This window comes from Schistocerca nitens, chromosome 1, assembly GCF_023898315.1.
Source record: "Schistocerca nitens isolate TAMUIC-IGC-003100 chromosome 1, iqSchNite1.1, whole genome shotgun sequence".
NCBI lineage: Eukaryota > Metazoa > Arthropoda > Insecta > Orthoptera > Acrididae > Schistocerca > Schistocerca nitens.
In genome coordinates this window covers 786,525,128-786,552,827 of record NC_064614.1, presented here as the reverse complement: position 1 = coordinate 786,552,827, position 27,700 = coordinate 786,525,128, and the positions used below count along the sequence as shown (strand labels likewise).

Sequence of the window (27,700 nt, the reverse complement as noted above, 5' to 3'; positions counted from 1 at the left end):
CACAGTGGAAGACACTGTCTATCGAAACCATTCCACCAAGTTGGATGAGCTTGAATCGGCGATCTGTGGATCGTATGAACCAATTTCTGTTGAGAAACTACAGGATGTGATGGCAAATTCCATTGTCCGTTTGCGCCACCGCCATACTGTGAGTGGTGGACATTTGTATTATATGATAGCAAAAGTTTAATTATGAGTGCTAATACTGTGTGAGCTGCACAGCGCCATCCGTTAGTAGCTTTTCGAACTAATTCGGTAGTTTTGTATAACTTCTGAGCCGCGCGGTCTTAGGCGTCTTTTCACAGTTTGCTTGGCTCTCCCTGTCGGAGGTTCGAGTCATCCCTCTGGCATGGGTGTATGTATTGTTCTTAGCGTAAGTTAGATTAATTAGTGTGTAAGCCTAGGGACCGACGACCTGAGCAGTTTGGTCTCATAGTCCTTACCACAAATTTCAAAAATTACTTCTGAATAAAATTCTTACAGTTTTCACAGTAAACAAGCCCTCGTCTATCGATCTTAGTTTTCGAGATATCTAATTTTGAAATCGAGTGCGTCGTCTCTGGATACCCTGTATTTTGCATTTTTTGTAGGCTTTTCAGTGGAAAAGGTGTCAGTTTTGACGCAGCTGGCAGAGACGTATTGCTTTATTCGATTGGAAATGTGCTCTCTGTATGCTTTGTACCTGCGAGTTATTATAACAGGTTGGGCCCACATGCCAACAGCAATGCACGGAGCCACAAGCCACTTAGTTTTACGGATATTTATGCTCGGTAAGATAACTGATGCGATTACTCACGTTAATTTAAATTTAATTTCCTTTTGCTACGCCTGTTGCAAATGATTGCGAAAAAAGTAAGAGTTCACTTCGCAGGAAATTCTCTTCAAACTCTTTGTAATCAGATCGCATTACTAACTTGATTCATAGGTCCAAACATTTTGTTTAACGGGACATTTTTCTTAATTACGTACATATCCGGACTATTTTCATAGGTAATCCGTTTTCAGAATCTTGCAAGAATGTTACAACTTCACTATTAACACCATGGAGTTGGAATGCAGAGGCTTCGTACCTTGTTGTCAGATAACAGACGAAGGTGTGAGGGAATAGTTCCTTCTAATTACAACACGGGCATTAGTACGAAGTCTGCAGGTAGAAGAAAGAGCGCCTGCTCGGAATTCTGGAATCAATTTAGCGGGTATGAATTACGTATTCACGTCCAACACATTACATTTTTTGAGAAGAAAATCGGACAGAGGTGAGGAGGCCATGCATTCTACTCATCGGAGACAAATTCGTTGAGTTTCAGACTATTCTGGCTAACATATTAAATAATACATGATTCAGTGGTTACTTCTTAAAACCCTACAGCACGTAGCATAGAAACGCAACCAGTACCTAGTCAGCACACCTCAACGTCTCGCTCCTTCTGTTGATGCCAATCTGTGGACAAACGTCTCCCATAGCTGTCATGGTTGCATACAGAACAGAACGATGTCTGTAAATGGCCCGTAACTTGCGTCAGTCTATGGGCTGGAATCTTCTCCCAGCTCGGGTGTCTAAGACATAATCCCAGTGACTATTCTCTCTCTTTTAATTCGGGGCAGACTCTTTTGTACACCTCGGATGCCGTAGTTGGATATACTGCCGATTGGGGTCTTGCTGCGACCCACAAAGTCCCGGGCGTTATTGTCTTGAATGAAGACCTACAAACTATTGGCAAGTACTCCGTGACTGGACGTTACAGCAAAGTGCTGCCTAAACCACAGTCACCAGCTTCCACTTTAACAACAAGCTTTTAAACAAGTACACAAAGGTATATTTTGAAAGGAACCAGCTGCGCTATCACAAAGCCGGCGTTATTTAGAGGTCATTCTTGAAAGCCGCTCAGCACTTACTGAAAACTGCCACTAAAATAAAATCAAGAAACAACATCTTGCAGAAACTTTGGGCACAACATGGGGATCATCAGCTCCAACACTAAGAACATCTGTTCTTGCACTGGAGCATCCTGCGGCAGAATAATACGCTACAGTCTGGATCACCAGCCCATACACTAAGCTCAGCGGTACGCAGGTCAACCAGACTACGCGCTCCATCACAAGAACAATCAGAAATACACCAGCTTTCTCAGCCATATAGTTCCCCCATTTCTGCACAGTGAAGCTGCTCTCAGGATAGTGACCCTTATCTCCCTGTACATGAGGACATTCCGGCACTGAGTAAAAACAAACTTCGCTCCCGTCACCTCTACAAGGTGCATTATCTCTGGTTGGCAACGGAGCAACAACAGCAGACCGATGGACAAGAATATGGCAGAACAACCAGGCCACCAGAGTTTGAAGAGCGTCGCAAGATCTGGTCTGCACTCAGTAGAGTAAGGAAAAATAGTGGAAAATGTGCTGATTCAATGTACAAGTGCGGATCAACAACATCGTGCAGCTGGGAGCGTGATGCAGAGCGACAAACGGTGCAGCATATCATACGTAGGTGCAAAAAACGATCATTTCGTGGTGATCCGGAGGAGTTCCTCTCACTAACTAATGGATCAGTCGTGTGTGTTCAGCAGTTGGATTTAAGATGTTGATTTTCTGTGATTTACAAATTGAAAATTTATTCTATTTATAATCACGACTTTCTTTTAAATATCTGTATATGTAACGTTAAAGAAAAACAATTTCCCTGTGTGACATGATGCTAAGGCAACGGCCTTGCCGCAGTGGTTACACCGGTTCCCGTGAGATCACCGAAGTAAAGTGCTGTCGGACGTGGTCCGCACTTGGATGGGTGACCATCCAGGCCGCCATGCGCTGTTGCCATTTTTCGGGGTGCACTCAGCCTCGTGATGCCAATTGAGGAGCTACTCGAGCGAATAGTAGCGGCTTCGGTCAAGAATCCCATCATAACGACCGGAAGGGTGGTGTACTGACCCCACGCCCCACCTATCCGCATCCTCAGCTGAGGATGACACGGCGGTCGGATGGTCCCGATAGGCCACTCGTGGCCTTAAGACGGAGTGACATGATGCTAGGCAGATGAGAAATAAGTAACTTGATGGAAAAATCAGCGATTTAATGATAGCCACTTAACTTCAGTAGAATAAAAACGTAGGACAGATTGGAGACCCATTGCTATTAAAAATAATAAAAATAACGTAATAGATTTCGATAGTTTACTCTCCTAGCTTGAAGAAAGCAGTGATGATTGTAATTTAGGAGCCTACTTTCTGAATTATAATCGTTCCTGTGAGAAACACGCCATTGTTGACAGTGGAGAGGTCTTGCAAAGCCACACAGGAGGTAAGGCAAGGTTCGCGGAACACTTGTTGTTGCGTACGCTCGTACAGTGGGCCGACACGCCGCTGGTTCTGCTGTTGCCGCCTTGTGTGGCCAGCACTGCGCCCGCAGCGTGTCTGAATGAAGACATTGCCGCTATCGGGCAAGGATATGGCAGCATTATTCAGATGAAGCACCGCGCAACGGCCTGGGTGTGCCTGCCTGAGATATATGCCCTGGAAGGCTACTTAAACCACCAACTCACGGCCGTCCGCGGACGCTTCAGACCCCTTATCGCCTGCACAGCCTCTACGGCCGCAGATGACGGCTGAATACCGGTTTGTCGCTGTGCGTTTGCTTCCAAAACGCCAGTTCAGAATCGCGGCTCTTCCGCTATTTGGTTTTATTATAGCGCGACGGTGTCTCATTGGAAGACGGAATGAAGACTTGCGTTGTGTTGGACTATCTCTTGCTGCGATCGTTTCCCTTCAACAAGAATTACGTCAAGCACAATTTGTGCAAGCCTTCTTCTCATTACATTTATCCTACCGCAAAGACTGCTCTGACAACAGCTTCGTGAATAAGACATTTGCATAAAAAGATAGTCTCTTATTTCCGCGAAAATTATAGCCTTTTAAAACAGGAAACCTGGCAATGGTGGTGCAGAATAAAGATTTTTGGTGTGTGTTAGCTGGAATCACACAATTATCGAAGTGAAAATTCGTAAAAGTTATATAGCTCCAACAAAAGATATCTTTTAACCTTAAATGATGTCAGAAATATGTCATCTGTATATTTGTAACTGAACAGTGCAGAGAAGTGGAACCTGGAGACAAGGGAATTGAAAAACTAGACTTTTTATAGTTCTGAAAAACATGGATACAAATAATGTTACAGATTAAGTGGACAGCTAAAGAAATTTTAAAACCACGTCTGCTGGAAACCTTTCAAAAAATGGTTCAAATGGCTCTGAGCACTATGGGACTTAACTTCTGAGGTCATCAGTCCCCTAGAACTTAGAACTACTTAAACCTAACTAACCTAAGGACAACACACACATCCATGCCTGAGGCAGGATTCGAACCTGCGACCGTAGCGGTCGCGCGGTTACAGACTGCAGCGCCTAGAACCGCTTGCCAACTCCGGCCGGCTGGAAACCTTTATCAGCAGATGTAAAAACTTAACGGGATTCGTCCTAAGTTAACCAGTAATCGTTAATGTACGAACCAGTAGCGTAAGTATTGGAACGATATGGAAGACTAAGATCGTAGCCAGAAATGTAACTAGATTTTTGAAGTCAGTAATGATAGCATAGGAGAGATGAGATAAAATCGCACACAGGATCAAAGGTAGAAGAGTTTCAAACTGGTATAATAATTGCTACCTAAACGATAAAACATAAATTCAGACGATGAATGGGGTTCTGATACCTTCATGTGCCATGCGTTAAATTTCACCTCTAAAATTATGTTTTGTGTATCAAAAATGGTTCAAATGGCTCTGAGCAGTATGGGACTTAACATCTGAGGTCATCAGTCCCCTAGAACTTAGAACTACTTAAACCTAACTAATCTAAGGACATCACACACATCCATGCCCGAGGCAGAATTCGAACCTGCGACCGTAGCGCGGTTTCAGACTGAAGCGCCTAGAAGCGCTCGGCCACATCGGCAGGCTGTTGTGCATCATTGAGAATGAAACTTCCTGGCAGATGAAAACTGTGTGCCGGACCGACACTCGAACTCTGGACCTTTGCCTTTCGTGGGCAAGTGCTCGACCACTGAGCTACCCAAGCACGACTCACGCCCCGTCCTCACAGCTTTAATTTCGCCAGTATCTCGTCTCCTATCTTCCAAACTTCACAGAAGTTCTACTGCGAACCTGGCGGAATTAAAGCTGTGAGGACGGGGCGTGAGTCGTTCTTGGGTAGCTCAGTGGTAGAGCACTTGCCTGCGAAAGGCAAAGGTCCCGAGTTCGAGTCTCGGTCCGGCACACAGCTTTAATCTGCCAGGAAGTTTCATATCAGTGCACACTCCGCAGTAGAGTGAAAATTTCATACCAGAAACAACCCCCAGGCTGTGGCTAAGCCATGTCTCCGCAATATCCTTTCTTCCAGGAGTGCTAGTTCTGCTCGCAGGAGAGCTTCTGTGAAGTTTGGTAGGAGACGAGGTACTGGCGGAATTAAAGCTGTGAGGACGGGGCGTGAGTCGTGCTTGGGTAGCTCAGTTGGTAGAGCACTTACCGACGAAAGGCAAAGGTCCCGAGTTCGTGTCTTGGTCCGGCACAAAGTTTTAATCTGCCAAGAAGTTTCATATCAGCGCATACTCCGCTGTAGAGTGAAAATTTCATGCTATCATCGAGAATGTTTTTCCGAGGCCAGCGTCCTTTATTGTTACAGTATATATACTTTATTCTGATGGAATATTCCATATTAGAATTCACATCTATTCCTTTGTAGTATTTGTAGTATAAAGACTGTTCGTTTCATTATTCCTCATACGAAAACCAATGGATGCGATCCGTACAGAAGTGTTCCACATCCTGAAATGACAATAGAGTTGAAGCCGTATTTCGTGGCAGTACGGAGTGTTCAGCAGGAAAGCAGAGGGATTTCAGTCTGATTTCATACAAACAATGAGATCAATTGATTTACCCACTTTAATGAAACATGATGTAAGGACGAAGGTACTCGCATTTGAATGTCTTACGGCTTTTAACTCGTAATCGTTAACAGATTAGCACATATCTTTTCAGCGATAAAAACAAAACTTCACAATGTTGCAATTGTAATTAAATTTATTGCGACTGTTCGTAGTGTTATAACTGGTATTATTTTCGGATAATTTTTTTTAGAAAAAGTGATAAGCAGGAACCGTCTTTTCAATATCTGCAGATTGATGAGGATGATAAAAATGTTTTAAAAAATTCCCAACAAGATGTCGCACTGCTGTGCTGCCTTAACGAACTTTGAGATTACAACAGTGATCAGTTTTCTGGTTAGTGGTTAAATCGATCTAGGACCACAGTATGGCTGCTTCATTTGTCACAAATGCCACTGCTTGACATCTTCAACTTCTGTAGTCCTGTCTTCCTCAGTTGCGTGTAATATTACGGTATATCGATAATTTTTCATTTTCTGACCGCCTACCTCCAACTGAATGAAACAATTTTCGTGTCATAAGCGTTTCGTCTATATTCTCCTGCAAGGAATCTTCAGTCACCTGAAATATGTACATGTTTTTACTATTTAGTTTACATTTTGGGGCAATGTATATACAGATTATAAACAGTTCTAGTGTTTGGTTTTTCTATGACGTAGCAGTATTTTAAATCCTACTTACAGGCTCCGTGGACGATTTTGTACAAGCTGTTTTATAATTGCCATTTGGTGTTTTTTTCACACTTCACAGCCCTGGGAACAGAACACTTGTCTTGGTGCTATGTTTTGGTTTGTGTTGCCAGCTGTAATTTGTAATTTTTGAGATATCTGATCTATTTATGTATGCATATTTGTGTGTGTGTGTGTGTGTGTGTGTGTGTGTGTGCGTGCGTGTGATATCACAAAATATTACACTCGAATGTTGGCAATAACATTCGATCTTTGGCAATAACATCCGACAGTCGACAACACAAACCAAAACATAACATCAAAACAAGTGTTCAGTTCCTAGCACCGCGAAGCGTAAAAAAAAAGTCAATTATAAGAAGAGAAACATCGCCAAAAATTGAACAAAAACTCAACTTGTAGAAAATTGTACGCGGAACCTGTAAGTAGAATTTAAAATATAATACGTCATAGGAAAACCAACCTCCAGAACTGTTTATAACCTATGTGAACTAAATGGTAAAAATATGTGCGTATTCCCGGCGACTGAAGATGCCTTGCAGAGAATAAAGACGAAACGCATAAGACACGAAAATAGAGTTTCAATCAGTTGTAGTTAGACGGTCCAAAAGTAAAAATTATCAATATGCAGTAATATGACACTTCTTGATTTTCATTACTGTGAATTTATCGACGACAGTATTTACACTTACCCGACTGGCTGTACCAGCTGAGCTCATAACAAGAAATTCTGAAAGTGGAATGACGAAAACAGAGGGAGCGAAACATTATTTACAACCAGTACAGAAACCATTATGCAACCGCAAGAGTGGAAGGGCATGAAAAGGAAGCTGCGGTTGAGCAGAGATTGCGGCAGCATTGTAACATACCTCAAGGTTATTCAACCTGTACATTGAGAACGGTAAAGGCACCAGAGAGGGAGTTTTACCGTTTCACTTGACAGTGGAAGCAAGACTGAAGAAACATCGAGACACGTTCACAGGATTTGTCGATCAGGAGAAAGCGCTCGACAATGTAAACCCAGAGATTCTAAATCCTGAGAAAAATAGGGGTAAGCTATAGGGTAAGATGGGTAGTATACAATATATACAAGAACCAAGAGGGAACGGTAAGACTAGAAGACCAGGTATGGAGTGCTCGGATTAAAAACTGTGTAAGGGAGGGATGTGGTCTTTCGACCCTACTGTTCAATCTGTACATCGAGGAACCAATGGCGGAAATAAAAGAAAGGTTCAAGAATGGGATTGAGGATCAGGGTGGGAGGATATCAACGATAATATTCGCCGATGACATTACTATACTCAGTAAAAGTGAAGAGGAATTACAGAGTGTGCTGAATTGAACGAACGTTCTAATGAGTATAGAATAAGTATTGATAGTAAATCGACGAAAGAGGAAAGCAATGAGTAGTAACAGAAGTGAGAAAGCGAGAAATTTCATATCGGAATTGGGGATCACGAAGTAGACGAAGTTAAAGAATTCTGCTACCTAGGCAGGAAAGTAACCCATGACGGGCGAAGCAAGGACGACGTAAAAAGCAGGTAAGCACTGGCAAAAAGGACACTCCCGCCCAAGAGAAGTCTGCCAGTACCGAACACAGGTCTTAATTTGAGGAAGAAATTTCGGAGAATTTACTTTTGGGGCACAGCATTGTATGGTAGTGAGATGGTGCGGAACGTGGGAAAACCGGTACTGAGGAGAGTAGAAGCCTCTAAGGTATGGTGTTACAGAAGAAATGTTGAAAATTAGGTGGACTGGTAAGGTAAGGAATGAGAAGGTTCTTCTCAAAATCTGGGAGGAAAGGTACGTATAGGAAACTTTGACAAGAAGAAGGGATAGCTTGCCAGGGCTCTTTTAAGACGTCTGGAAATAACTTCCATGGTACTAGAGGGAGCTGTAGAGGATAGAAACTGCAGAGGAAGATAGAGATTGGAAAACATCCAGCAAATAATTGAGGACATAGGATGCAACTGTTATTCCGACATGAAGAGGTTGGCACAGGAGAGGAATTCGTGGAGGAGGTTTTCCGTGATTCCCCTAGATCGCTCCAGGCAAATGCCGGGATGGTTCCATCGAAAGGGCACGGCCGACCTCCTTTCCAAATCCGATGAGACCGATGACCTCGCTGTCTGGTCTCCTCCCCCAAAACAACCCAACCCAATGCGTGGAGGACCATATCAGAGCAGTCAGAAGACTGATGTCTCAGAAAAGAAAAAGAGATAACAGTAAAGGAAATCGAAGACATAAAAGCAGTGAGGTTTGCCGATGACGCTGCAATTCTATCAGAGACGGCAAAGGCCTTGGATGGCAGTTGAATGGAATCGATAGTGTCTTGAAAACAGACTGTGAGATGAACATCAACAAAAGTAAAGCGAGAGTCATGGAACGTTGTCACATTAAATCTGACGATCTGAGGGGATTAGTTTAGGAAATGGGAGTCTAAAAGCAGTAGATGAGGTTTTATTTATTTATTTTTAATGAATAATAGATGTGAGGAGAGTGCAGAGTCAAATGGTTCAAATGGCTCTGAGCACTATGGGACTTAACATCTGAGGTCATCAGTCCCCTAGACTTAGAACAACTTAAACCTAACTAAGGAAATCACACACATCCATGCCCGAGGCAGGATTCGAACCTGCGACCGTAGCAGCAGCGCGGTACCAGACTGAAGCTCCTAGAACCGCTCGGCCACAACGCCCGGCGTAGTGCAGAGTCACGAGCGTCATAGATTGTGGGAAGACGACGAGCGCGATGGCGGACTGGTACGCTTGGGGGCCGTGTGTGGGATTCCTGAGGCGTTGGTTGGGGCAGTCCCTGGGTGGCGGTCGGGAGCGCGACCTAGGCAAGGCGCGCGCCGTGAGGCTGTGAGGCAGCGCCACGCACGCGCGCCGACCACACACGAGCTCCAGTCGCAGCCGCGGCGGGCAGCGCACGGCCCCGCCATGGCGGTGCTCTCGCCGCCGTATTTAAACTTCCCAGGCCTTGGCTTCACGCAGGCCCGTCTGACGTGGGGCCCATTACCTCGTGTATGGAATGTTTCACAATTGCTTCCACAGGCTTCTAGGGGTTGTAGAGATGACTTAGTAAAGTTCTGATCAGGAATCCATGTCCGGAAATACAACAATCGTATACAAAATAAGCTTGAAGATCGTATCGCTTTCCACTTCACGGCACGCAAGAATCGGGACAACGATCTCTGACGTGTGTGCTATATAGGAGTCTCTGTGATGCGTAATGTTCGAGGACTCGTCGTCGGGTTCTCGTCTGCGTGACGAAGGACGTCCCTGGAGCACCACAGTCAACCCTCCTTGTTATAGAACTTACCAGTTTCTCGCAAGCATTGTCGTAGTCGGACAAAGATCGCATGTTAGCTCGTAATTATAACAAGGAGGGGGGGGAGGTTGTTCCTTATCAAAGTTTTATCTAATGAGTCCCCTCTATAGCCACTAGAAATCTGTAACAGAAATTGTGAAACACCCACTATAATCTGATTATGTGCTGTGTTTGTAAATTCGATGCGAGACCTATGCTGCTGACACTTGCCAGCACAGTAAATTAGGCGTTTCAACTGCCGGTCAAATTTTTGAGTTAGACCGGATTATTAGGTGTGGATGTAACAAACACTCAAGGGTGATGGAGGAGGGTGAATGTATCAATATGATGTAAGGGAACCCTGGTCCGGAAACGACCGATTTGAAAAGTTATTAACGAAAATCCTTCTATGCGACTACAGGCTTTCACGTCGAATTTCATATATGAAGTCTTCACGGGTTGTCAGCCGAGTAGCATCATCGTCTCGTAGCAACGTTTCGATGGAATGCGTCTCCACCATCTTTTCCTTATTGCAGGCTACCAGGCTGTGCTGAGATGGTAGGAACATCAGAGAAGAACGTTCCGTTCCAACAAGCGCCGCGGACAGAGCAGACAGAGACGGACGCCGGGACTCGAACCCCGCGCACGCATCCCCCCCCCCCCCCCCAACATCACCACCGGCCGATCCTGGCGCATCGGGCGATACCACGGGCGCGTGATTGGCCGGCAGCGGGAAGCGGAGAGCGGTCCAGCAGAGATATAAGCCCGTGACCGACGATATCCCGACACTTCGCCTGAAGATGATGGAGACGCATTCCATCGAAACGTTGCTACGAGACGATGATGCTACTCGGCTGACAACCCGTGAAGACTTCATATAAAAAAATCTTTCTGGTACCTCTGACAGTCGCGTGCATGTACCGGTACCGTTGTCGCTAAGATTGTAGGGTAAGCAACTTTTTGAGGTGGTAGTGTGGACCAAAAAAATGAAAAAAATGTTTAATACATATAGGCTCTACAATACATACCTTAAGCGCTATGACTACTTGTTCATCTCGGCTACTGCGAAACTCATCCCTTCTATTGAGCAAGTGTTCATGTTCACTAGACTTTCTTTCTTTGCTCCATAGCATCTCCTCGCAAAATATGGAAATCAAAGAGCTTCCAGTAGAAGAGGCTCACTGTCACAGGTATCAGAACGATTTACATTTATCCGCCTCTGTCGTTTCCGTATCAATGTCCCTTACCACGCACTGAAGCATTTACCTTTCTACCTCATCTCTGAAAATATGTAACGTCATCACGGAATATCCTTTCCCATCCCTGTCATATCAGAGATTGTGCTCCACCCACGAAACGAATCATTCTACTCTTCATTACTTCTTCAAACCACTCTCACTTCGATTCAGCTAATTATAAATGAAGTGATGCGGTACTGAATTTCAAAGAGGGATGTATTGATGACATGCGAGGATGGTTTGATAAGTCCAGTACATTTCTATGAAAGAATGCAACCTTTTGTTGCACCTTCATGGCTGGTAAGCTTGACTATTCTAACGATCGTATAAAGAATTTCATCAATTTACAGCGTGCAGTTGAGTGTTGGCAGCCATCTGAACTGGCCAGTGTGTCGGCTGCGATTGAAAATGGAGAAAACCGAGTTTCGTGCAGTTGTTAAACGTTTTCATTTGAAGGGTTGAACTGCCGCACAGATCAAAATAGAATTCGATGAAGTTCGCGCGGAAGCTGCATCTTCGTTTGAAGACCGTTTGCTTTTGCATTAATGAATTTAAACGTGATCGGACAAGCACTGAAGACAAAGCTTGTTCCGGCTGTCCAGTTGAGGTCAGCACAAAGAAAAACATTGACAATATCCTCGATACAATAATGTAAGACCACCGAAGAAAAATTCGTGGTACTGTAGGCATCTCAACTGAATGACTGCATAATATCTTGCATCCGGCACAAGATTTCAACTCTGTGTCTGGCGATTTTAATGTAATCCGCAAGACTTTTGCGTCGATTTTTGGTTGTTGATGAAACCTGGTACCATCATTAAACAAGTCAAAAGCTGGTAAATGTGCACCGACGAAGACAAAGACAGATTTCTAAGCTGGTAAAGTGACGGAAGTGGCGGATACATATGGGGGCGCGGGGGTCACCCCCGCCCCCCCTCGCCCCCCCGCCCACTCCCTTGCGGGGCGGGGAGACTAATGGGAGAGATTCTTCAATACAAGCAAGCTTTGTCTATTTGTTCTAGCTCTGACTATACTACTTTACACATGCTGTACAAAATATTTACCTGTCTACCTGTGTCGGGGAATGAAGACTCCTACGCCATCTGTTGGCTGTTCTATTAAGTCTGTACATTGTGCTGCCCTCTGCAGCGGATATATTTCAACTATAACTGTAAAATGGACGTGTGAGAATAAAGGCGTGTGTGAGCAGAATTTTTACTGTGTCCTTGATTTCACTAGTGTGTAGCAACATTTTGGTGCCGAAACCCGGGAGAACATGAAGAGATAGAGTGCTACTACACATTAAAGAGGACTCGACGCCGGCGGAGAAGGTTTTGAGCGACTTCAATCTCAAAATCCGGTCACGTCACGCCACGATCAGCTCACACAGATAAGTTGCGGCATTGCTCTGAAACTGTAGCAAAGGACACTGCGGGGTGATTGATTTGTATGTGATGATACTTGGTGCATGTGAAAGGTGGCTACACTGAGCCACAGCGCCAGAGATCGCGCTAGAGAGCATTGTTACGCCGCCTCCACTGGCAGTGATTATTGAGAACTCGTAGTGGGCAGTGCTTTGGGAGAACTCGTGGTAGTCAGTGCTTGTTAAGAACTCGTAGCAGAGAGTGTTTGTTGAGATGTGCTAGCAGGGAGTGCTTGCTGAGATGTGATACTGAAAAGTTCTTGTTGAGATGTGATAGTAGCGAGTCGGTGTGGAGAGATTGTAATGTCTAGAGTGCTTTTCATCAATATAAATTAAGGTAACAAACTACTTTTCTTTTCTTTCTCATTATTTCAATGTCCTGAATAATGCGTCATTACAGGTTCAGTCAACAAAGCATCTGGATTGTGTTCTTGTATTAGAGTGTAATTCTGGTTTTTTTGCGCAATTATAGTATTTCTAATTTTCTTTTATCACGTCAGTATAATTGGTATTTAAAAATTCTTGTCTTGTTGAAGAAGAACCGTGCCAGATGTGCGTTGAGTCATACTTCCACATACAGAACAGTTACACTTGTGCTTTGGTTTCGTAGGTTTTATAGTTGCTGGGGACTTAATTAATTAATTGTGTTAATGAAAATTTCCATTTCATTCTTTGTTGTTGTTCTATGCAGTCAGATTGCGCAATAATACTAGTCAGGGCCAACCGTTACGAGACTTCGTAACCGAACAGACAGCTACTAAAGCAAAAAAATAAAATTATTTTAAATACATTTAATTAAGCCCCCATGCACGTGGCGACCGCTGCTTCGGATCGTCCCTTGGAATTCTTCTGATTGTAAAAATAGTAGACAGTAGTATTGTTGTAGTAATTTGTAGTTTAGTAATTGTAGTCTATATTGCATGTGTAGATTTGGTAATTGTCATTCTTCTAATGGTATTTTTTTTTTTTGCAAAATTTCATTTCTGTTGTTTTGTCTACGGGTTTGACAATTTAGTGCAATTATTTCAATTGTTCGTTAATCGTGTTTGAGGGAAACATTTCGTGTGAATGGTATTGTTGGAGATGAGGAGTCATTGTGTGTAATTCGTACAGTGACGAGTTTTGTATTTGTAAATGATTACGCGATCGATGAAAAAGGCAAAAATGATGGATAGTCAGAATGACGAAATTGTTGACATGGCGAGCTCGCCAACACAGGAGAACAGTATGTTGAATAATGAAGTGGAAAACAATGTAATAAGTCGGGAAAATAGTCCGGAACCATTTCAAAATTTTTCTCAATCAGAAAATTCACAGAATACGAGATTAACGATAGAAGATTCTGGAATAGTATCGAACACAGATAGCTTTACAGCCATGACGAAAGAAACTGGTTTTGCGGGAAATGTTAGGGGCGAAAGGAATTTCGAACAAGTTAATACGGAGCAGTTGATGGGTGTAATATTAAATTTGGCATCTGAATTTAAAACACAGATGGGAACGATGGAAACACGGTTTGACTCACTGGGATCACAAATAGGAACAATTAAAACCGAGATGAGAACTTTGGGATCTGAATTAAAAACAGTGGGATCACAAATAGGAACAATTAAAACTTTTTCAGGATACGGTTGTGTAAAATATTTAAGACCTTCAGGTAAATTCTGTGTGTGTCCGACGTTAAGAGGACTTGCTATGGAGAAAATTTCAGGAAGAATGTAATTTCGAAGAAAAAAGTAATAAACTGAAAAAGGTAACTGTTAACTGAGTTTATTTTTCAGGTAACATATTTCCACTTAGGTACGTACTTTAGACGTAATTTGCTGCTCGCGATTACGTGATTCATACTTTGTGCTAATTTCATGTTCTATGAATTTACTTGTGAAGCGACGTTTTTGCGTACATTTGCTGATTTTGACAATTATTGATTAATGAACAGTGTTGATACTTATGTATATTATGCATCGCTTGGCTGCTATGCCTTTTCACTGAAGTCATATTTTTTTTATTATGTGCCTGCTGTGCTTATTTATTTACATTTTAATTGTCACCTGATTAATTGTGCTGATATGGTTACGTATGTAAGTTATACTTTGTGATTTATCTGCTTGCGCCTTCATGTTTACCTATTAAGATTACGTATGAACATTTATTTGCTTATGCTGATATGATGCTAATGACTTGTTTATTACGTAAGATATATGTTTGCTGCTGTGCGTATGGATTGCATATTTACACATTTCTGTTTTGTTGTCATAACTACTCTTCACTTTAGAATATAGCAATGCTGATGTACAGTGTACAAACATGAAGATTAGGTTACACTATTGTATTAATTGTAGATTGTTCGCTTGGCAGAGCCTCGTTATAGGGATTGTGCTGCATCCACTTGTTGACATTCTGTTCGCTACTGGTATATTGTCGCGATATTGCATGTATTGCTTACGCTCAGTGCCTTATATTTTTAAGATAAGAAAATGAACTGCTATAATTCTATGAACGACATTGGTACAAGAAACTGCATAGAAGTCACATGAGCTGGAGGTTTTATGGAAGCTGTGTAAATTTATGCTAATAGGAAGGAAGCTAACGAGATGACATACCAACACTAGGTTAGACCATTGACAGTTATTACACTGCATTTTTCGTGAGTAATTGAAATAGGAAGTGACACTTGACACAAGAAATACTCCACATGTTTGCTTCTGTTTGCCATGATTCTTGAAGTGGTGTACACACTGTGAATTATTATGATCATTAACACTCCGTAATCGTACTTAATTACTGAAAGTTCTTGGAACTAAAGGCTGTTAGAGGTCATGTATGAATTTCTTTTATTTAATTATGGACAAGGTAAACAAAATGTATCTTATAATTTATAATGAGTAGCAGATTTGGATCAGATGGATTACATGAGAGGTTGTGTGTTGACATTGTGTCTTCGGATTGTATGAGATGATGAATTGAGGTTTGCATTAGGATTTTGTCTGCACTTGTTCGAGGAGACTGACTAGAGGAAAGAGTTGTTATGGAAGTGAAATGATATTGGCAATGAGGTTATATATATCGACGTATTGAAGAGGTATGATTGAGGTATTGAGATTATGTGAAGTTGATGATTATTGGAGTTTTCGTGGACAAGAGGTAGGGTAAATGATATTGATGATCGACGTATTGAAGAGGTATTCTTGAAGTATTGAGATTATGTGATGCTGATGATTATTGGAGTTTTGGTGGATAAGAGGTGAAGTAAGTGAGGAGCATATTTTTTTTTTGTTGTTGTTCTATATGGAACAAGGAGGATAAAGATGGCAGACTAGAACACTCAAGAAGAAGGAAGATCGTCTACACACACACTTTGTTAAATCACTAAGCAGTATATACTTTTTTTGAAGAGAGGAAGTATTTGCATATCTTGGCTCACTGACAGTTGTTCAGCAACCGTACATTTTGATCTGGCTTGGCAAACATTGGTCTTGACATTATGACTAAGACGTTGACTAACTATTATTGACTGTTATACATTGCTCCCACTACTACTTGATACACATGATGAACATAAAATTTTGACAGAATTGCATTTACACAGTTAACACTATTCAATTACACAGTAGCACTAATGTGGATGAAAGATGAGTGAGTGTGTTTTGTGTGTTTTCCTTTTATAATCCCAGAGAAGTGATCCCAACCTATCTCCTAAATATTATTTTACTTGTTTGTTGTGGCTTGCACTGACACCCATAAATATTATAGGTTTACTGGTATTTGTGTATTGTAATAGTTAATAGGACAATTATCTGATATCATTTGTGTGTTTGTTATGATTTGTATGTTTAGTGTAAAAGCATTGTACGTGTATTCAAACTATTGTTCATGCCTGAACTGTATGATTAGTGATGGTGCTGCACTTTTCAACATGATGTGTGACATTTAGACATGTTTAATTTCTGCTGATGAACAGTGTGATTAGTGATAGTGACTTTTATGGACTGCGGTCAGCACCTGGTCAACATTACTGGGTGCCACTGATGGACTGCTTCTACCGAAATGATGTCACTTGTTGGTGTCGGCACCTGCTCAACATTGCTGGGTGCCACTGATGGACTGCTTCTACTGAAAAGATGTCACCTGTTGATATCTGCACCTGTTCAACATTGCTGGTGCCACTAATGGAACTGCTTATACTGAAATGGTGTTACTTGTTGGTGTCTGCACCTATTCAACATTGCTGGGTGCCACTGGTGGACTGCTTCTACTGAAAAGATGTCACCTGTTGCTGTGTGCACCTACTCAACATTGCTGGTGCAACTAATGGAACTGCTTATACTGAAATGGTGTTACTTGTTGGTGTCTGCACCTATTCAACATTACTGGGTGCCACTGATGGACTGTTTCTACTGAAAAAATGTCACTTGTTGGTTTTTGCACCTGTTGACCATTGCTGGGTGCTACTGCTGGAACTGTCAACTGCTTATTCTTGAGCTATGGAAAGCGTTTATGTGAATATTTGTATAAACTGATTTTTTTGTGTATTACTGTTTGTGAAAAGTTGTGAGACTCTTACCTGCACATATTCGCCATTGCTGACGCTATTGATTGAACTGTTTAACCACATAATACTTGTGTAAACTGTTATGTAAAGTCACATGTATGAAAGAATTTGTATTGCTTACTGTATTTTATATATTAGGTTATTGAAAGGTCAGTGCAAAGCCAAAATTTTATCTAGTTATATGATATTTACGTATTAATATTATCTTTTATTTTTGTCTGTATTTTTTTGACGAATTTGGTGGTATTTTCACCACCAATGCTGGCAAAAATACCATCAAATTCTAGCCGTGGAGGAAGGGCATATGAAAGGTGGCTACACTGAGCCACAGCGCCAGAGATCGCGCTAGAGAGCATTGTTCCACCGCCTCCACTGGCAGTGATTATTGAGAACTAGTAGTGGGCAGTGCTTTGGGAGAACTCGTGGTAGTCAGTGCTTGTTAAGAACTCGTAGCAGAGAGTGTTTGTTGAGATGTGCTAGTAGGGAGTGCTTGCTGAGATGTGATACTGAAAAGTTCTTGTTGAGATGTGATAGTAGCGAGTCGGTGTGGAGAGATTGTAATGTCTAGAGTGCTTTTCATCAATATAAATTAAGGTAACAAACTACTTTTCTTTTCTTTCTCATTATTTCAATGTCCTGAATAATGCGTCATTACAGGTTCAGTCAACAAAGCATCTGGCGTGTGTTCTTGTATTAGAGTGTAATTCTGGGTTTTTTGCGCAATTATAGTATTTCTAATTTTCTTTTATCACGTCAGTATAATTGGTATTTAAAAATTCTTGTCTTGTTGAAGAAGAACCGTGCCAGATGTGTGTTGAGTCATACTTCCACATACAGAACAGTTACACTTGTGCTTTGGTTTCGTAGGTTTTATAGTTGCTGGGGACTTAATTAATTAATTGTGTTAATGAAAATTTCCATTTCATTCTTTGTTGTTGTTCTATGCAGTCAGATTGCGCAATAATACTAGTCAGGGCCAACCGTTACGAGACTTCGTAACCGAACAGACAGCTACTAAAGCAAAAAAATAAAATTATTTTAATTACATTTAATTAAGCCCCCATGCACATGTTTGTTGGTGGCAGAGCAATAGAGGGCAGTTGGCGTATTATTTGCAAAGCACAAAGGGGACTTGCTAAAGTATTGGTAGACTGCAGCGCCATCTGTTAGCAATAGCGACCACTACTAAAGATCGCGGAACTTGAAAACTGCACGGTCGCGTCATCTGTTGAGAACTACAGGGCTATTACAAATTATTGAAGCGATTTCATAAATTCACTGTAGCTCCATTCATTGACATATGGTCACGACACACTACAAATACGTAAAAAAACTCATAAAGTTTTGTTCGGCTGAAGCCGCACATCAGGTTTCTGCCGCCAGAGCGCTCGAGAGCGCAGTGAGACAAAATGGCGACAGGAGCCGAGAAAGCGTATGTCGTGCTTGAAATGCACTCACATCAGTCAGTCATAACAGTGCAACGACACTTCAGGACGAAGTACAACAAAGATCCACCAACTGCTAACTCCATTCGGCGATGGTATGCGCAGTTTAAAGCTTCTGGATGCCTCTGTAAGGGGAAATCAACGGGTCGGCCTGCAGTGAGCGAAGAAACGGTTGAACGCGTGCGGGCAAGTTTCACGCGTAGCCCGCGGAAGTCGACGAATAAAGCAAGCAGGGAGCTAAACGTACCACAGCCGACGGTTTGGAAAATCTTACGGAAGAGGCTAAAGCAGAAGCCTTACCGTTTACAATTGCTACAAGCCCTGACACCCGATGACAAAGTCAAACGCTTTGAATTTTCGGCGCGGTTGCAACAGCTCATGGAAGAGGATGCGTTCAGTGCGAAACTTGTTTTCAGTGATGAAGCAACATTTTTTCTTAATGGTGAAGTGAACAGACACAATGTGCGAATCTGGGCGGTAGAGAATCCTCACGCATTCGTGCAGCAAATTCGCAATTCACCTAAAGTTAACGTGTTTTGTGCAATCTCACGGTTTAAAGTTTACGGCCCGTTTTTCGTCTGTAAAAAAAACGTTACAGGACACGTGTATCTGGACATGCTGGAAAATTGGCTCATGCCACAACTGGAGACCGACAGCGCCGACTTCATCTTTCAACAGGACGGTGCTCCACCGCACTTCCATCATGATTTTCGGCATTTCTTATACAGGAGATTGGAAAACCGATGGATCGGTCGTGGTGGAGATCATGATCAGCAATTCATGTCATGGCCTCCACGCTCTCCTGACTTAACCCCATGCGATTTCTTTCTGTGGGGTTTTGTGAAAGGTTCAGTGTTTTAACCTCCTCTACCAAGAAACGTGCCAGAACTGCGAGCTCACATCAACGATGCTTTCGAACTCATTGATGGGGAAGTGCTGCGCCGAGTGTGGGAGGAACTTGATTATCAGCTTGATGTCTGCCGAATCACTAAAGGGGTACATATCGAACATTTGTGAATGCCTAAAAAAACTTTTTGAGTTTTTGTATGTGTGTGCAAAGCATTGTGAAAATATCTCAAATAATAAAGTTATTGTAGAGCTGTGAAATCGCTTCAATCATTTGTAATAACCCTGTACAAACATCACTAGGGGGCTGCTAACGGTTCACACTCCAGGACAGCGTCATCCCTTAGCGATAGCATCCAACTGACAGGGTGTCTTGACCTTGAACGCACTCTCGCGACAGAAAGCAAAACCACCAACTCACCATGGCAGAAGCAGTAGCTACGAACTTGGGGAGGCTGCGCCGGAAGCGGACGACCTTGCGATCGAATGCGACGCGTTTCGTCAGCCAAATAAACGCCTTCGGTGGTTCTACAGCTGCAGAAGAAGTAGAACACTTCCAGGAACGCCTACAAGAAACATTAGAAGAGTTGAGCCGACTCAACGATACAATACAGGACTTGCTGGATGACTCTGAATACGAAGCCGACACGGAAGCTTGTGAGGAATATACTGATAAATGCAAACGCGCCCTCCGAAAGGCGAAAGGCCTTCTAGGAGGAGCGCGCTCAGGAGACAGAAGCGCGACGTCAGCGGCTCAACAACACGCCTGTATGGACATAAAATTGCCTACTATCAAACTGCACGCATTCTCAGGGAATATAGAAGCTTGGTCTCGATTTTGGGAGCAATTCACAGCTTACATAGACGAGAACCCGATGGTGTCAACAATGAACAAGCATGTATTCCTCCGTGGTTACCTTGATGGGGAACCTAAGGACTTGGTCGATGGGATTGCTGTTACAGACGATACATATGAGCAGACTAAGCAAATTTTGAATTCCAAATATGGGGATAAGAACAGAATTATCCAAAGTCACCTGGATTTCTTGGAGAATCTTAACACTTCGACTTCAGGCGGTCCAGAGGCTCTCAATTCCACCTACATTGAGTGCCATAAGCGCATCCAAGCACTACGAGCTCTAGGAGAAAATGTGGACTCTTATGGGAGAGTGCTTGCACCCAAACTTCTTCGAGCCTTTCATGAAGAAATTTGCAAAAATTGGCTTGTTCATGCCCGAAGGCAAAAGATTGAAGAAGGGAACCTCACCCACCTTATTGAGTTCTTAAATGAAGAGGTGGAAGGAGATATCAACACACGCAAAATTCGTGGAGATATTGTACCACACGAAAATTACGTACCAATTTCATCTACCTTCCATGTAAAGGTTACAACGAAGAGGGACAAGAAGAAACAACAGAATTCAGAGCCCTTCTGTGTGTATTGCGGCGAAAGACGGCACTGGGGCCAAGACTGCCAAAAGATTGTAAGCTTGCAGGCAAGAATCGACGCCCTCAAGACAATGAACCGTTGCTTTCTGTGCCTGAGACGGGGCCACAACAGAAGTCAGTGTTTCAAACGGGGAAAGGCGTCCTGTACGAAATGTAAGGGGGAGCATAACATTTCTATCTGTAGTAGCCATACCACAACAGTAAATAAAATTTAAACTATGACTTCTAACTTCACATACCTGCAGACTGCTCGTGTGAGTATCACAGGACCCACTGGTAAGAGCAAACAGACACGTGCCATCCTGGACACAGGGAGTCAATCGAGTTTCATTCACCATTCACTGATCGAATCTCTCCAACTAAGTGTCATTGGAAGCACCACTCTCGAGATAACTACTTTCGAATCCAGTTACAGTTCATCACTCTCGCGGAAGAAGATGCAGTTTAATATGATGGGGTGCTCCACTAATTCCCACATATCAGTAACAGCCTTTGAAAGCACAAATAATTTTTCACAGCAACCAACAGTGCCACAAGATGTAGGAGATATGGCCTTGAAGGGTGGTACACCACTCGCAGATCCTAAAGGAGACACTGAAGATCTACCTATTGAGATCCTGATTGGAGCTGATTATTACTGGAGAATCGTGACTTCGGAACAACCAATCAAGGTATCACCATCATTGGTTCTTCTCCCAACAATCTTTGGATATGTTCTCAGTGGAAACAGATCTAGCACCACCGTCAACAGAGCAACTGTCAACTTTATTCAGGGCAGCTGCAGTGATATATCTGATGAGTCAGTGCGCCGATTTTGGGACCTGGAGACAATCGGGATAACAGGACATCAAGAGCGAGCATTAAAACCCATGGACCACCCTATTTATCAGGAATTCCGAGAATCGTACTGTGTGGAATATGGGCGCAGAGTTGTATCTGTGCCTCGAAAGAAGGATATGCCTCTCTCATGCAACCGCACAACTGCTGAAGCGCGTCTTCGCTCCTTACAAAACAAGCTGCGAGGTAATGAAGAGCTGAAGGTCATTTACCACGAGACCATGTCGATATATATTGAGAAGAACCAGGTAGAGGTAGCACCTGAGGACTGTACTGCTGAAAACACAGTCTACCTGCCACACCACATTGTGAAGAAATGCATCAGTGGAAGTGTGAAGTACAGAATAGTCTTCGATGCATCCTCACATGAGCCAGAGTCTCTATCACTGAATGATGCCCTCGAAAAGGGACCAAATTTACTTCCGGATATTCTAGCAATCTTACTGCGATTCCGCACACTTCCAGTGGGATTAGTGTGTGATGTGGACCAAGCTTTCCTGCAGTTAACGTTGAAAGAAGAAGACAGAGACCTCACGAGGTTCCTTTGGTATCGTGCTGAGCAAGCTGGAAGTGGTGCCTACATGACCACAAATGACGTGATTACATATCGCTTCAAACGTTTGCCATTTGGACTGGACTTGCACCAAGCTCATTCCTGTTGTCAGCTGCCGTAAGGGAGCTAGCAGCACTAAATAGTGAAAAATATCCACTATCTTCAGGACTTGTAAACAAGTCAGTGTTCATGGACGATTTCGTAGCGAGTGTTAGAGACAGCGACACCGCTGCAACTGTTTACCATAACTGACAGAACTTTTCCAGCAGATAAGTCTTCCATTGTCCAAATGGGCGACTAATTCGAATGATCTGAAGGCAATATGGGATGTCAAAGGCCTTGAAACAAAGACCACAACCCAAGTTTTAGGAATTAATTGGAACACAGAAGATGACTCTATCTGCAGTGACTACGAGAAGATAGCTGAAAATCTAATGGACAAACTGGCTACCAAGAGAAATGTTCTTCGAGCAGCTGCTCAGTTTTATGACCCCCTGGGTGTGTTCACTCCTGTTGGGATCGTTTCAAAGATAATTTTCCAAGACAAATGGCTGAGGGGTCTTACATGGGAGGAAGTTTTGCCCACAGATCTTGCATGTCGTTGGCACTCATGGGTCTCAAAGCTTCATCACTTGTCATCACTACATATTCCTAGATGGATAGGGACGCTGGGCACAGGTGGCTCTGCGGAGGTGCATGTATTCTGTGATGCATCTGAAAGAGCCTACAGCGCTGTTTTGTATATAAGGACAGCTACTGAAACTGGATACACTGTGCACCTCGTCTGTAGCAAGAACAGACTGGCCCCTATCAAGAAGGTAACTCTACCCAGGTTGGAGTTACTTGCTGCATTGGTCGGATCACGACTCCTTCATTACTTTTGCCAGCAAACAGGGTTTGATGCCAACAGAGCTACCTTGTGGAGCGACTCAACAGTCACTTTGGAATGGGTACGGAGTGATCCAAACAAATGGAAAACATTTATCTGTAATTGTGTGACAGAGATATTGACATACACCACACCCAGCCAATGGAGGCATTGTCCGGGAAGCCAAAATCCTGCAGATCATCTCACGCGGGGACTAGAAGCAAATCTGCTAGCCACTCTTGATATCTGGTGGGGTGGTCCACCATGGCTTTCAGAAGACAAGCAGTTCTGGCCACTGGAAATCTTATCCCCACCTCCATCAATGCCAGAAGCCAAAATGAGAGCAAATGTCACTCTGATCAGCATCACTGAACCACTACTGGACATTGCAAGGTTTAGTTCATATTGGCGACTACTGCATATAACTGCCTTTGTATTTCGATTTATCAGCACAACAAGAAACAAAAATAGAATCTTTGGCAGTTTTAGTGCTTTGGAATTGCAAAATGCCCGCACCTACTGGATCAGAAGAGTTCAAGAGGAACTATTCACTAGTGAACTGTCTGCATTGCGTAAGGAAGAACAATTGCCCAAGGAATCAAAGATTGCTCGATACAATCCCTTTATATCGGATGGCATCCTTCGTCTTTGTGGTAGGCTGCAATGTGCTGCACTGTCACACTCAGAGAAGCATCCAGTTATATTGGATGGACGTCGCCATTTCACTGAGCTTCTCATCAGACACACACATGTAAGACTGCATCATCTCGGTGTGCGGATTGTGTTAGGGGAACTGCAAGAAGAATTTTGGATTCTGCGAGGACGACAAGCTGTTCGGAGAGTTCTTCACTCTTGCCTACCATGCAAGATAATACACAGTCGCCGGTATGAAGAGATGGAGGCCCCACTATCACTGGACAGAGTTCAGCCTTCAAGACCATTTGCAGTAACAGGCATCGATTTTGCCGGACCATTATATGTCAAATCTGGACATCAAACAAAAAAGTCCTACATGGTCCTATTCACATGTGCAACAACACGGGCCATTCATATTGAACTTGCAACTGACATGTCCACTGACAGATTTTTGATGGCCATGCAACGCTTTGCAGGACATAGGAGCCTACCAGTCACTGTCTACTCAGACAATGCTACAACATTCCATGCAGCCAACTCAGAACTGGCAGAGCTTTTCAAAACCATGCAGCATACTGACGTACAGCTCTATTGTGCCCCCCATGGAATCACTTGGAAATTCATACCACCAAGTGCGGCTTGGTGGGGAGGCTGGCGGGAACGCATGATAGGCTCAGTCAAGCGCTGCCTGAGGAAAGTTCTTGGTCGCTCCCAGGTGGATGAAGAGAGCTTAAACACCACCTTGATCAGCATAGAAGCCGCAATAAACTCACGCCCCATCACTCAAGGAGAGAGTGACACTGCACTGACGCCAGCCCACTTTCTAAATGGTGGGAAATTAGTAACAATTCCATGTGGGCCAGAGCCAGCAACTAGAAAGAACCTTGCCAAGGAGTTCCGACTCAGACAAAAGGTCAATGATGACATCTGGCGCAGGTGGAAGACAGAATACCTCCTGCTGCTAAGACAATATCATGAGGTGAAGGGATACCCTTCGCAGAGGAAACCGAGAATTGGAGAGGATGTTCTGCTCCAAGAAGACAGCAAACCACGGCACTTGTGGAAGAGGGCTGTGGTAGAAGAAGTGCGGCATGGCAGAGACAGTAAAATACGGTGCATCATCCTCCGCCAGCCAGATGGTATGAAGATCTGTGTACCGGTCCAGCTGGTCATCCCCCTCGAGATGGACCAGGGTGGGGAGGATGTCGGGGAATGAAGACTCCTACGCCATCTGTTGGCTGTTCTATTAAGTCTGTACATTGTGCTGCCCTCTGCAGCGGATATATTTCAACTATAACTGTAAAATGGACGTGTGAGAATAAAGGTGTGTGTGAGCAGAAGTTTTACTGTGTCCTTGATTTCACTAGTGTGTAGCAACAACCTGCATGTCTTGCTACAGTTGAAAGAAGTTTTTCAACACTGCGGCGTACAAAGACTTGGCTGAGGTCGACGATGAAGGAGGATCGACTTAATGGCATAGCTTTGTTGAACACTCACCCTGACGTTGATTGTCCTATTGACGATGTAACTAACCAATTTGCCGGGAAGAATAGGCCCATAAAAATCATCATTTAAGGAAGATAACCACAATTGTAATTTTTGGCTTTGTCTTGTATAAGTGTATAATCAGTTTAAATAAAACTTTCTGAAATTCAGATTATTTTTCATTACGGTAAAAGTAAAGGCAGCTCAAGATATCTTTAGCGCCCCCCTCCTTGAAGTTTTTCTGTATCCGCCACTGGATGACGGTTAACGTTTTCTTGGGAGTATCAGGGAATAAACCTAATAGACCACTTGGGAAAAGGCAGAACCAAAACTTGACTCTATTATGCTTCATTGTTGGATCGTTTGAGATTTGCGTTTGCTGAAAACTTGGCCCCAAGTGATTTCCTCCTGTTCCCGAACTTGAAACTTTGGTTTGCTGGGAAGAAATTTTCATCAAGTGAGAAAGTGATAGTTACAGTCAACTAGTATTTTGTAGAGTTCGTCAGAACCCGTTTTTCTGATTGGTTGAAAAAGCTGGAGATAGCTGGATCAAGTGTACGAGTATAGCCCTCAGACGACACTAGTCGAGAAAAAAGGCGAGTTGTTTATTTTTGAACATAGATGCCAAGGTTCAGTGACCGTGTCAGAATTATATTAGAACAAATAAGCCATCGGTCACAAATATTAAGTAAAAATTGACCAGGTTTCGACGCTACTATGAGCGTCGTCTTCAGAATTAAACTAACTGTCCTAAAACATAACAGGTATATAAGGCATTAATTTTTTTAAAATGTGGCTTGTAAGTACTGCGTCTCTTTCCAGTCAGTACACACCTTAATTCATTAATGTCTTATATACCTATTATGCTTTAGGACATTTAGTTTAATTCTGAAGACGACGCTCATAATAGCGTCGAAACCTGGTCAATTTTGACTTAATATTTGTGACCAAGGGCTTATTTGTTCTAAAATAACGAGTTGTTTATGTAACAAACTTTTTTTTTACCAGGCTTATCAAACCACTTTCATAATCATTTAGAGGCAGGAATCGATGAAAAAGAAACAGAGAAAACTATCCTTATTATCGTGGGCTGGAATTAACCTGAGCAGTGTGACTCTGCACGGCACCAGTGGAGCGCTTGCGTCTAGGAAGAGTACCTGGAGGTCGCAGGGGGCACACACCGTCTCTGCGCGCTGCCCGCAGAAAAGACGCATGTGGAGGAAGCGGCACTGGCCGCGTGTCGGGGCCGCTGACCCCCCGGCTGGTATGACTCGCGGTGACATTCAGCCCGCGAGTGGGCGTAGCAGGCGGCGAGCCGTCGCCCATTACGTCGGCCGCCGGCGTCTGCGGTCCACTAAACGCGGCGTCAGCGGCTCCTCCCAGCTGCAGGCTGCAGCCGGGGTCAAAGATCCTACTCGTCATCCGTGTCCCAGCACGACTTGCATTTCCTTCTTCTGCTGTGTAACTGGTATATTTACTGCATTAACTCAAGCACTGTATTGCGCACGCACGCACGCACGCACGCACGCACACACACACACACACACACACACACACACACACACACACACGATGGCCTTCGAGGAACGGGTATCCCCTTCCTCTGCGGGCAACTATCCATCGTATACACTGGCAACTGGTAAGACAGCTCACCACAACTACATCTGCCTACATGCTCTGTGGCCGGCCGTTGTGGCCGAGCGGTTCTAGGCGCTTCAGTCCGGAACGGCGCTGCTGCTATGGTCGCAGGTTCGAATCCTGCCTCAGGCATGGATGTGTGTGATGTCCTTAGGTTAGTTAGGTTTAAGTAGTTCTAAGTTCTAGGGAACTGATGATCTCAGATGTTAAGTCTCTTAGTGCTCAGAACCATTTGAACCACTTGAACATACTCCGTACGACGTGTGGCGGAGATTAACCTGTACCACTGCTAGCCATTTTCTTTCCTGTTCCACTCGCTAACTGAGGGAGAAACGACTGTTTGAATATCACTGTACGCGGCCTATCTTAGCTTATCTTCGTGATCCTTAAGCGAAATGACGTAGGCGGTAGTAGAATCGTTCTGTAGTCACCTTCAAACGCTGGTTCTCTAAGTTTTCTCAATAGTGTTTGTAGAAAATAACGTTGTCTCCCCTCCAGGGATACCTGTTTGGGTTCCAGAACCATCTCCGTAATACTTGCGTTTTCTTCTTACCTGACGATTACAAATCTAGAAGATCGCCTCTGAACTGCTTCGATGTCTCCCATCAAATCATACCTGGTGCGGATTCCGAACAGTCGAACACTACTCAAGAATACGTCGCACTAGGGTCCTATATACAGTGTCTTTTACAGATGAACCACACTTTCCTACAATTCTCAAAGAAAACGGAAGTCGGCCGTTCGCCTTCCCTGCTAAAGTCCTCACACACTCATTCTATTTCATATCGCTTTGTAACAT

The 27,700-nt window shown here is 43.4% G+C and overlaps 1 protein-coding gene and 1 pseudogene across 1 annotated transcript in view; one reads left to right on the top strand and one right to left on the bottom strand.

Moving 5' to 3' along the window:
- Positions 1-27,700, bottom strand: part of LOC126203756 (uncharacterized) — a 1,215,674-nt gene that overhangs the window by 490,386 nt on the left and 697,588 nt on the right. The window lies entirely within an intron of this gene.
- LOC126207425 (5S ribosomal RNA) lies at positions 2,700-2,817 on the top strand (annotated as a pseudogene).